The 12,402-nt window shown below is 39.5% G+C and overlaps 1 protein-coding gene across 3 annotated transcripts in view; it reads right to left on the minus strand.

The window, feature by feature from the left end:
• igf2bp2a (insulin-like growth factor 2 mRNA binding protein 2a) overlaps window positions 1–12,402 on the minus strand; it is a 58,529-nt gene that overhangs the window by 25,527 nt on the left and 20,600 nt on the right. The window lies entirely within an intron of this gene.

The following is a 12,402-nucleotide window of genomic DNA, read 5'->3' on the forward strand; positions in this document are numbered from 1 at the left end:
TATCCCTTTCATTTGTATCTTCAATTTCTGTAATTTAACACTGAACCCCTGGTCTTTTTAGTTTCTTGTCAAACTATATCAGTCAACCAAGCAGTCCGTCACTGGCCGGTCCGTTTGGGATCAGAGGTCCTACAAAGCACCTCCTCTGCCTCCTGTGAGCGTTTCAGCTCCAACAGCAAAGCCACACAAACCGCCTGTGACCACAGGCTGTTAACAACTACATTAACGTGAGAGAGTCCAGCTCTGCGATGAAGGCAGCTGATGAGGACCGGTGGAGAGAAAGCCATGCTGCTGAGAAGCATTTTGGTGGGAAAACATGAGGCACTACAACGAGTGAGACTGAAGGGCTGAGATGCAGATATGAAGCGGAGGAGGAAATGTAATGAGATGTGATAATGAGCGGTAGATTTCAGTTCAGGCGGGATCGCCATGGGACCCACAAACAAACACGCACGTCGTATCAGCTTTGCTGCGCCTCGAATGCCTGTGTTCACGCACTGGCAAACATTTCTATTCTGCATTTTTCTCCTGAACCAGGCTGGGCGCAAAAGACTGCAGGTCAGAGTTTCCCGTCAGTGGCTGAGGAGAGGTCGAGAGCACTGCGCGGGCAGCTGGACATGAATGAATGACTCTTTTCTGATTGTCCGGAGAAACACAGTGTCACGTGGATTAAAGACAGCCCTCTTCCTCTTCTCCCCTTTTTCTTAAAATACCAAGAAATAAATTAACAAACTGACAATACCAATTTAAGGTAAGCAATGGAAAAACGGCAGCAAAAAAGCAAACTTAATTTAAGAGTAGAACACCTTTTTATATGTATATATAGCAATAAATCTCCCAACTATAACTTTAAAGTCTCTAAAGCGATAGACACTTCAGATACTGCCTTCATTCCGAAATAAAATAGAATGCACAAAAGGATAAAAAACAAACGGACAATTCCTGCTGTGTTGTACAGCACAGTGGCCTGCAAGCTTTCTGTCACTGATGGCAGTTTAAAGCAAGTGGCTTGATGAAAGATCTCTTTTGGCAGCCAATATCCAAACAAGGGTAAACCAATTAAAATCTGTCTCTACCGCTAAAACACATCACCTTCTTTAACGTCGTAAACAAGCCCGTGCCATCCAAAAAGCAGCCAGTAGCTGAAAAGGATTTAAGACCAAGTCAAAACCTCAAAACAGCTCCGAATGCTGGCATCCCCAACCTGCAGAATATGGAAACTGAAAGGTCCTTTCATTCGGCGTAGTCTGCCTAAATAGTCCGTGAATTCAGAAGGACCACTTCTCTATAGGCATCTGTGCTAATTAATTATGCCAACTGTAATCTTGATGCCTGATGCTGAACACTTACTTTATATTAGAATGGATACTTAAGTGAATCTGATGATGGGGGAGGCTAACCTGAGCAGGACGCTGGGTTTGGGGTAAACTTTGCAAACTCATTCTTCAACAGGAAAACATCGCTGTAAGAAATGCACCATTTCTTTCAGCATCTCTGTGGCAAAGTCATTATTTAGAGCCACCTGTTTTCCTGTCAGACTGAAAGCATCCAAAGGGACATCTTGAGTAAGCAGTGACACATTTGAGGTCTCACTCAGCATTGACTGGATAAGCACAAGATGACTGCTTTCTGTAAAATAAAATGCTGCCTGTCTACAGTTTTCAGGTATCCTCAACTTATTTGTGTTCCCTTATTATCCGTGAATAAACCAGAGGCAGTCATCTGCTAATATCTCCTGTTTGCTTGCATTCAAGCTTGAACCCAGCGCCCTTTCTCAGCTCCTCCTTTCCCAAGTCCAAAATGAACTGCAGTAGAAGATGTAGACTGAAGTCAATGGTTACTTAATGTTTGTTGAATGTAACCAAGCTGTCTGCTGCTGGTTTGGAGCTGCCTGCCAAGAGAAAAAAGAAAGCCTCTCAATTTCGGCCTTTAAATATCCGAGGGTGGCCATGTTCATTTGAAAAGCTAATATTTACTGCACCCACCTGTACGAGCTAAGGAACCGTGTCTGCACACAGGCGTGCATACTAATACGCACATGCAAGCGGAGCAGTCGAAGGAATTTTAACCTCTGAGAGAGCAGGCAGACAGAGGGATGAGAAAGAGGGTATTCACCCCGTGCCAAAAGTTTGCGTTGCTCCTAAAGATGACCCTATGATCATCAACCACTCTAGAGGAATCCTTTCACAGATTCTCTGTTCTCCTCTGTTCTGATCTGTGCTTTCAGTTCTACCTTCAAATTTTAAAACCTTTGTGTGTCTGGAGCAGAGACTCAGCTGGTTATCGGCACATATCATTTGGTTGCAAGTAAGATTAGCAGCAGAGCTGCACCAATTGACTGTTTAATCTATTTGTCAACAAATATAAAATTAATCATTAATTCAAATTAATCTATCACTAACATTGCACTAACTGATTAATTTGTACCCAAAAATGTCAAAAGTGAGACGTTGATGTTTTTCCCCCCCTCAAGTTATGAAAGCTTAACTCCACCTTACATTAGAAACAGGGCTACATGAGACTACAGCGTCTGTCAATGCAAATGGGCAAAGACTCTGAAATTGAACTCTTTTTAATGGAGGCAAAAAAGAGAAGTTGGACAAGGTGTCAACATCAGTCTGGGAAAAGTTTCAACAGGAATGACACGAGAGTAACACAAAACACAACCCGAAACGCAGGCTACATTTATCAAATACTGCAGATGCTTCTGGGAGATATTGTCTATAAAATTTAGACACATGACTACAACAAGCGACACATAACCACAGCTGGGGCTGATCTATGCAGCATTTTTACTTTGATAAAAGTAGATTCTATAAGAGCTTATAAATTCACATGTGCAAGTATTAAAAACCAGTTACCATGCAAAACGGCCCCATGCTCTTAAAAAAAAAAAAAAAAGGCAGTTTATTGCAATATATTCTAGAAGTTACCATATCTGATACCATGTGTGACTTTATAGATATAAACTGGAAGTGAGGTGGATGACAAAGATTCTAAATTATATCATGATAGTTCAAGAAAACTTCCATGATATTTCTGACAATATAGGAAAAAATAAATGAATAAATACCAAACTGTATGTTTGGTATTTGCTTGCAGGCAGCAGCATTTATAAATGTAAGTAAATGAAGGGTATTTTCAATCCTTCTTTTCTAGTAATTTTCTGCCACTGATGACACACTCGTTAATCTGAAGTGTGAATTTACTGCAAAAGTGCCAGCATCAGCATTATATATCCTTTTTCTATTAGTAGCTACTCAGGTCAACTCTACTGGGTTTTGGTTGGTGGTATACCTGCTGCTCGGTGTGTGTGTGTGTTTTTTTTCCCCCCCAGAATCTGGGACCACAGTGCTGTTTTTGTGTAGAAATTTCCCTCTTTGCTGGATTTCAAATATGGGTTTTTGATTTTCATGAAGGAGACGCTGTCATGAGTCATCAAGTGACGCCACTGACTAGCTAATCAGTGGCATGCAGTCTGCTGACGTCAAATTTTCGGACAGCTTCACATCACTTGGAACATTAATGGAATAAAAGTACCTGATACCAGGTACTACCACCCAATGGAAAACCCTAAAACCGAGTTGAGCCGAGCCAAGTAAGTATTTGTGGATTAGGGCTATTAGTGTAATAGCACTGAGCAAGCATTACATCCAGTGACACAGACTAAGTGAAATATAAGCACAAAAGCAGCCCAGATACTGTTTTCCCTGGAAATTTCATTTAGTAAACGTATAAAATAACTGTTTAACATTTTCAATTTAACAGTAGCTAAAGTAACCTAACCTTGTAACTCTTCAGAAGCTGCACAGCAGTCACATAACAACACTGAAAAATATTTCTACATAGGATGTTGTATCTTTTGGTTGAGCGTTTAAACCATCCAGAGCCATGGGAATGGCCATGAAGTTGGGGTGTGTGTGTGTGTGTGTGTGTGTGTGTGTGTGTGTGTGTGTGTGGACTGTAAAGCTGTAAGGTACAGAGGTTTTAATATTCCATTCGTCTTGTCACATTCTAACATACCTCTTAAAAAAATAAATAAAATAAAAATATGCCAGTCTTGCAACTACCAGACCCTGTGGTTGCACACAAGAATACACAGGGCACACATGTCAGGCACCCATACGGGTGGGCAAATTCATTATGAATTCATAAAAAAGCATGCCAATCTTGCTACTATGAGGTCTCTTAAGACACAGCAGTCAAGGTAATATTTTACCAACATCATATTTTACTGGGCCCAAAAGCAAAATCTGCACAGCTTACAATACAGTGAAATGCCCTTTTGCAGCAAAGGAAGTAGTGTGAAATTACTGCTTAATGATAATGTTAAAGTGCTCAGCAGCAGCTCATAATGGGTCAGAACGTTATCGTCGTATCATCAGCGCTCAGAGATTTAGGCAGTAAATTTCCTCATGTCAGGGAACGATGTCCAAAGTGTTCAAGATAGCCTGTGAAGACACCTTAGGGACAGGTGTGTGAGCCTGTTTTGCATCATGGTGATTCACAACCATGTTTATAATCACAAACTGGAGAATGATCACTTGGATTGAGCCAACAGAGACAAATCCAGGTTTTTAGGGAATTCAAGCTTATTAATCTGCTGGTCTTCTGATGTGCCCTCTTTTATGGCCTAGTACCTAGTGATAGGTATTGGCCAAAAGCTAATTTAGAAAAAGAAATGCACCATTGTAGCTATTGGTTACTAGTATGTAACCTCATTTGACCATGATGCATGGCATTATTTAGAGAAGAGAAAAAAATCATTATTGATTTCTTCTACTTATTTATGAAAACATCCTAGAGAGTTTTAAGTTCAAGTTCACTTGAACCATGATGTGACGTGCTGCAACAACCCCAGCACCTTGTATGTTTTGTTTTTCCATGTATTACAGCCCTGTAACCAGCTGCTTATAGCATTTCTTTTCTACTGTGTAACCACATCAGTCATTTCCATCTAGCATTTGCTCTTCCTGTCCTATGGACTGCAACAAGCGACCGCTCCAGCCACACTTTGTCAACGTATTAGTTTACTTTTGAGTCACACATGTATCAAGTGGTGAAAAACATGCAGTGTTTCCACATTTAGCAGAAATAGTTTTCTTGCATGTTTTGCAAAGTACTGTGCTGATTCTAAGTTGCTGAGTAGTTCGCTTTTTAAGTACTAAATCACCACTGGAGGCTCTTGCTCTCAGACATGCTTGGGCTTCCCTCGTTGTTCGAGTCACTGAATCTAAATGCATGGTGTTCCTATAGCAATGATACTGTGATATGACACTTTTATATCGCGTAAAAACTGACATGACAGGCACGGACCTAACTGTATGTCAGAAGAAATATTCCACATGAAAAATTTTTTCTTTATGTTCCTAACGCATGTGCTTTTCAAAATGTCCTCCACGCTCACTCAGCATGCACAGTGCAGATTTCAATTTATCATAATCTCAGTGTACTTTGTTCCTAACCCCCAAAAATCAAACTCACTTATGTCATTAGAAACACACTACAACACGATAAGTTTTGTTTTTTTCCCCAAGGCGTCTTTTGGAATTTCGGCTGAGGGGAAAACCTTTTTTCCTTCCTTTTTTTCCCCTCTACACAGAAACTCACGAGTGAATAATTAAACGTTTCCTTCTCCGCTCAAGGATTCTTTCTAATGAGCCCTTTAAAAGCCTTGTTTACCTTTCTCACCCTGTTCTGTGTGGATGCCCAGGCTGTCAGAGACGCCTCACAAGGCACGCTGTCCTGCGCCCAGCAGGGTGGCTCGCTCTGGACGAATGAAAAGGCATCTCAAATAGTCTTTCAGTCCGGAGCACGCTGCCTCACAAAACGCACACAAACACCTCTGCACACTCACTCACCGCTACTGCAGTCCTCACACATAATTGTTTGCAACATCCACCTGAATGATAAATGTGTTGGGAGTTTTTTCTCCATTTAACTGTCATTCCCCTCTTTCCTGCATCCATTTAGCTGTCAACACCGGCTGATTGTCAGTGCAAACATGTCATATTACAAAGTCCTCACCATTGTTTCACAACAGCTTAGGAACATATTTACTGCTTAATGCTTAAGGAGATAATCTCTTCTCTGGGATAAGATAAACAATATTGCTGAACCTATTTTCTGTCAGAAAACAGAAAACCACTCTCTAACAAAACAGTTCAGTTGCTAACAAAAGGCTCTATTAGCAACTGACGGCCATGCTTGAGGATATAACGCACACACACACACAGGAAGTTCACAGCATCTAGAAACAGCTTGACGGAAGACTTCATATTTTCACACGAGTGATGGCTTCACAAAATGAAAGATGATCTGGCCTCCATCACATCAGCTGTACTATGCAGATAAAATAGGAAATGAAAAACTCTGCGGTCGTAAATCACACTGGAGGCATGTGATTACGCACCTATTACATGCTCATGTTACTAATGCAGTGATATATATACTGTGCAGGCAACACTAATGTCTCAGTTTCTTTTATGTATGGTAGTGCAGTGCTGAGTGCAGCATAATGTGATCAGCGAACAATCAGCTGCATTTACAGCTGCCAGCGCATGTATGTGAGTGGCTGTTGCTCTTACATCTTCAGTCTGGACTGATTTTACGGTAAATGCAAGTCTGCACTGACAGTTTTCATTTACGCCGAGTCTAGTGGTGAAACAGTATATGGCTCAGTTTGGGTGGGTTGGTCAAAAAGCCCAGTGGTCCTTAGACACCAACTGCAGCGGATTCATCTAATCTGAATTAACCCAATTTCTGGTATTGACCCTTAAGCTCCTAAACGCCCTGAAATCTCAGAGAAGGCGCAACAAGTCAACAATATTCAGGACACCCTTCAGAGTGGAAGACGTCCCCCCGCTTCTCCTTTCAAACTCTGTTGGCACTCCCACTGTGGCCCACTCTCTGCTGCTGGATTAAGACGCTGCTCAGACCATTTCTGTTTAGTGCTCCTAAGCGCTTCTCTAAGTCCCATCCAATTGTTGTGGAGCAGAGATAACAGGATTTGTATGAGAGTGGTGTCTATACGTTGTTACCGTCCTCTAGCCACAAAGATTTGTTCCTGCTTTTCCACCCACAAGGACAAACAGTCTCTAAAGCAAAACATAAACAGGACATCACACAAACCTATGACGCTGTTCGACAAAACTTTTCCATTTCTGCACGCTGGTTTGAGTTTGTATATTGGGTTGTGTGAGCTCTGTCAGGACACATCTAAGAGCACAGAACAAATATAATACATTGGAGATAATGGCTGTACAAGGCAATTTAAAAAAAAAAAATGTGGCATTGAATTTTCTGACTCAGCAATCTCCAATTATTTTCCAGAAATTCTGAGAAGAATGTGCAATTTTGCAGTCATTGGAGAGGTAAGAAATAAGCAGTGACAGTGCAAAATATGGGATTTATCAACATCAACAAAAAACAACTGCACAAACAAATGTATGGTGATTAAATCTATTCTTGGGTTTTAAACTCCTATAAGGACATTCATATTTTTGATACATATCAAATAATTATTAACTCTATCCAGCGAATTTCTTGGGAAGAAATTTCCTGGAATCATTTCAGAATCATTTCCTAATTTCTTAGGAAATGATTCTGAATTAATGACTATTTAATAATATCTGAGTTGAAATGGTTTATGGTTGGGCACTGGTGCAGCGGTGGTTCATTTTCTTCTTTCTTAGTGGAGGAGGCGCTTGCTGCTTGCTCAGTGTCATTTCACTTAAGTCTGTTCATAGAATTGAAGCTAACCATGAAAAGAACGACATTGCAATGACTTTAGTTTGCAATTTACAAACCATTATCAGATGTCAAGACTGAAGCACAATATAACCATAACCAATAGACAATAAGCAAAACCACTGCCTGCAAGAATCAAAGGAGGGCAAAAAGCCCTCTGTCTTTTGCTTTCCATATTCGTTATAGATAATCAGTACCCTACAACAGTCTCATACAGTTAGATATAAAATGCATCTTCGAACCTATTTTAAAGTATTTTTGGAGACATGCAGCCCTGAAAATGAGACATAACTTGCCACTGTAATTTACTCTTAAGATTTCAAAAATGTATGGGTAATATCACAGTAGCTACATATAGTTTTGATACCATCTATGAAGAGAACACAGCAAAAAACCCTGTAAAAGATATACATTTACCACATACCAAGACTGTACTTGTGCATTCTAATTTAGAAAATGCAAGCAAATTCAACTGAACTTCACAATGGGAAAAAGCTCATTTTAAGACATATCCTAATAAACCCCTAAAAGGCTGCACAGCATTTTCAAGCATAACGGAAGAAACATTTTCTGGGTGAGCCATTTTGTTCACAGAGTCACAGATCTAGTGGTGCCTGACATGACCATATAAGCAGCTGACGTCAACCTAGCCCAAAAACAGGGAACAGGAAAAGAAGAAGAAGAAAAAAAAATTGAAAACTAAGCGTTTACAGCAGTCTGCAACCTAATGGGGATTACTTGTACGCAGGCTTGAAACTTTGGCCGTATTAAATATAAGCATCCATCATTTCCAGTTATGGCAAAAACTGAGGACTGTTCAGTGGTGGGCAGATAATGTACTTTCAGAGCTTGTTCAGTGAAAACTGCTTGGCTAGATAAAAATGTCATTATAAGCAATGAGAAGACCAAAAGGCACTGAAATGCTCTATACACGTGAGGAAAACTGCAGGGTCAAGTTAGATTTCGATCAGTTTATGACTACAAGACACTTCTTTGACAACACACATGTCCCACACCTACATGGACAGGTTTCACAGGGTAAAAACATGGTCATATTGTAAAGAAACAAAATGCGTGGGTTTTTTTTTTTGACTAAACGTATAGTGACATATCAAATATATTGACGGGTGTTACAACCAACGTCTTCTGCACATGCAGCTTCACTTAATGGTGTTTATCCCTCCAGTATATCCCATGATCATCAGGTAGAAAACAGGCAGTTGGTCTCCCCTTTTCCATTGTTCCCTAACTACATATTTTTCACACTGATGCTCGAGAATGAACAAAGCTGCTGCTCCACGGTAGTGCTAACCACCTCATCTCGGTATGTAGTACTCAGGTGCCTGCTTCAGTTCCCCTCCCAGACCTCGTGGGGCGAGAACTCATCAGAATGCAGCAGGCTTACCTGCCTGCCTGTTTCTCTTCACGCATTAGTTTTCACCGTGGCACCGAGGCGGGGAGGCACAGGCCGAGAGGCATGCAGGTAGGCGCATGCGGCTCAGATGGAAGCCACAGCCTTCCTGTTGACATTTGTCTGTTCTTTGCTGTCGACACTCACTCGGCTGGTTAATAGAAAGATGTAAATAAGGCAACACTGCGTGTTGTTCCTCGTCATTTACATGTACGTAGGGACATTTCAAGATTAACTGCTGAACCAAGCAGTGACTCTGGGTTATATAATGAGATAATTACAAATGATTCAACAGATTTCAGTGATTCAGGTCAAACACAGCGTTCATGTCTGAGGCCCTATTGTAGTGAAAGCTGGCAGTCCAAAGTCATTAACTTTTCTGCCTGTACAATACAGGTAAGCTTGAAGATAAGCAGACTGCAGTTTGACTACAATAAAAGAAAAAAGAAAAAAAATGAACGAATGTTTACAATGCCACCGGTTCACCTCTCGTTATGCCAAAAGTTATTTGCACAGTGTTGCAGATATAAAAATCATTTTCAGCTCTCAGGTGTAATCATCACAAATTAATTTTTTTTTTTTTTTTTTAGTCAGAGCTACAATGCCACAGGGTGCCCAGCTGACACAAAACGCATTTTCTCCCGTCATGCCTGCTAAGCCAATGAAATGAGTATTTTTTAAAAAAATGTTTCATTTGCCCATAACTGTAGCATAATCCATTTCTATTTAAATGACAACCGTTTGCTTCAAACAAAGCGACGGAGCACTTCATAATGACTGTAAAATACATTCAGACACCTTAAATCAAACACATTTTTTATTACTATATAAACACTTGTTTTGCTAAATTTATTTTTGAGCAGGTGGGAAACTGACAAATGGCAATAACATGTCAGAGTTGTTTTAGGCCTTAAAATCTATTCTCTTAAGAGCTTAATAAATAAAAAATAATATAAAAATGATGCATTCTAAACAAGGCATAACTACTAGTTTGGTGTACAAATATTGAACAGTGTAATCAAATTTTTAAATTTCACAATTGGAAAAAAACCCCACAGCAAAGTGACTGTTGGTCAGACAAAACTTTGATCTGTGAGTTTCACTATTTACTGTGCAGGGTGTGGGCCAGCACACAGGCTAGACTTAAAATGTCCCTCCGCATTAGGGAAATAGACATATTTAAGACATTTCTTTAGCACATAAGCTACAACTATAACTAAATTCATTATATTAACCTACAAGCACTTTTTCAAATTTAAGTCATATTGCTGATATATTACACTTAATTTGAGGTTCTACAGTGAATTATCAGGATTAATTATCTTTATTTATTCTAATACAGGTAGAGATGTATGTATGTCTGCAGTGTAGCGCCGATAAATGTGTGTCACACATTTATTTTGAAAGGGAAAGAGAGTCTATTTTGGACACTTAAAGTGAAAAAAAAAAACGTGAAAAAAGCAGGCAAGCACAACAAGGAAGAGGAAAGATCCAAGAAGAGATTACAAGTTTTTTAGACTAATGTTACAAATTTACGAGAAAACTAAAATAAATTTAGGAGGAGAAAAAAAAGGGAAAAAAATGTCTATTTTTCCCATCAAGGAGAATACCCTTTCAATAACAATAAAGAGAAATATGATGTCAATAAAATAACATGTAATAACTAATCTTACCATTAACCTGCTAGGACCTGGCGTCCACATATGTGGACATCACATTTTGGGACGTCTAGACCAAAATACTTTTCTCTACAAGAGCCTGATATCCACTTACGAGGACATTATACTGCCACTGTTCTATCAAAATTTGAAACAAATGTCCTCATATGTGGATCTCATTTTTCTCAAAAACAAAACTTAGGTAAAAAAAAAAAACAATCTGGTAATTCTTTGTTTTTACATTCTTTAGGTCCCAATCAACCCAAATAGCAAAGAAAAATTAAAAATGCATGCCATGAAAGAGTTCGGGTCTTAGGAAGTTAAGGCTTCAGCAGGCATGTTGCCAAGACTCTGATTACGTATGGACTAGAGTAATTTGGACCAGGCCTTGTAATTACAGAAGTTTTCAAAATTAAAGCTTCTATTGATAACACGCAGACAAATGTTTGTGTAAAAATGAAGGAAACATAACTAATCTATCACTGTTACTGTGTGATTTTGTACGTGGTGAAGACCAATATAGGTCATCCATTCACTTAAACACAGAAATTCAAAGTGTAATTAAATACCTTCTTATTCAAATGATTATTGTCATATAGAAGAGAGAAGAAGAGTGGGAGAAAGAAAGAGGCTGTCGGGTGAGCTACATTAACTGGTATCAACAGAGAGCGAGAGAGACAGCGGCGCACTGCGCTGTAAATTCATTAACTTCTCTCAAGAGAAACCGCCTAAGCTTTCAAGGAGAAAATACAACAGGCACAAATTTTCAGCTAACTCCCGTCTTCTCTATTGTTCGAGGTTTTTCTACTTTCAATAGAAAAGGTAGCTATCTGCTGCACTAAGTGACTTCATCCTCACTCTAGCCCATTACCTGTTTTTTTTCCTGCAGAGGCAGAACCTGACGTAATATCCCTACTGTTTAAAAATAATAATAACGTGAAAGTCTAAATATAAATGCAAGAAATACCACATCCATTAATTACAGGTGACCTACTTCTTAACAACTCTCGAGATAAAATGTTTTGTTGTTTTTTTCCACTGAGGCTTCTGGTGTAAAAAAAACTCAGTTTGAGAAACAATATGAGAAAACCATCCTGGCTCAGTGTACCTAGAAACCCCTGAAGCCCTAGAACACCAAGCTCAAGTCAGGAGGTATGGGATCCACATCAGTACACAATGCATTAAAAAAAAAAAAAAAAAAGCTAAAGAAAGTTTCTTCGTCTCTTGAACAACAACTGCTCTTAATCGTGACATGCATGCTCCAAACGAATAGGTATCTGTCAGCGTGACATAGGCCGTTTATGCTTTCAGAAAGGAAAACAAATTCATATTTATTTTAACTACTTCAAATAAAAGCTGATGAAAAAAATTCTCAGTTGCTTGTTGTTAAAGGTGGGGCCCTAACCCCTTAGATCCACCTAAAATACTGCTGTAGAGCCTCGGCAACATAGAAACACACTAGGAAAACAGTCAACAACATCCTGGCAACCACAGATCACTAAGGAAAAATGTTTATTCCCTGAGCACTTGAAAACGTACGCTGCACACCGGAAACAGAGAATGGTCACCTTCTGTAATACATTT

Source organism: Pelmatolapia mariae, linkage group LG16_19 (genome assembly GCF_036321145.2).
Source record: "Pelmatolapia mariae isolate MD_Pm_ZW linkage group LG16_19, Pm_UMD_F_2, whole genome shotgun sequence".
NCBI lineage: Eukaryota > Metazoa > Chordata > Actinopteri > Cichliformes > Cichlidae > Pelmatolapia > Pelmatolapia mariae.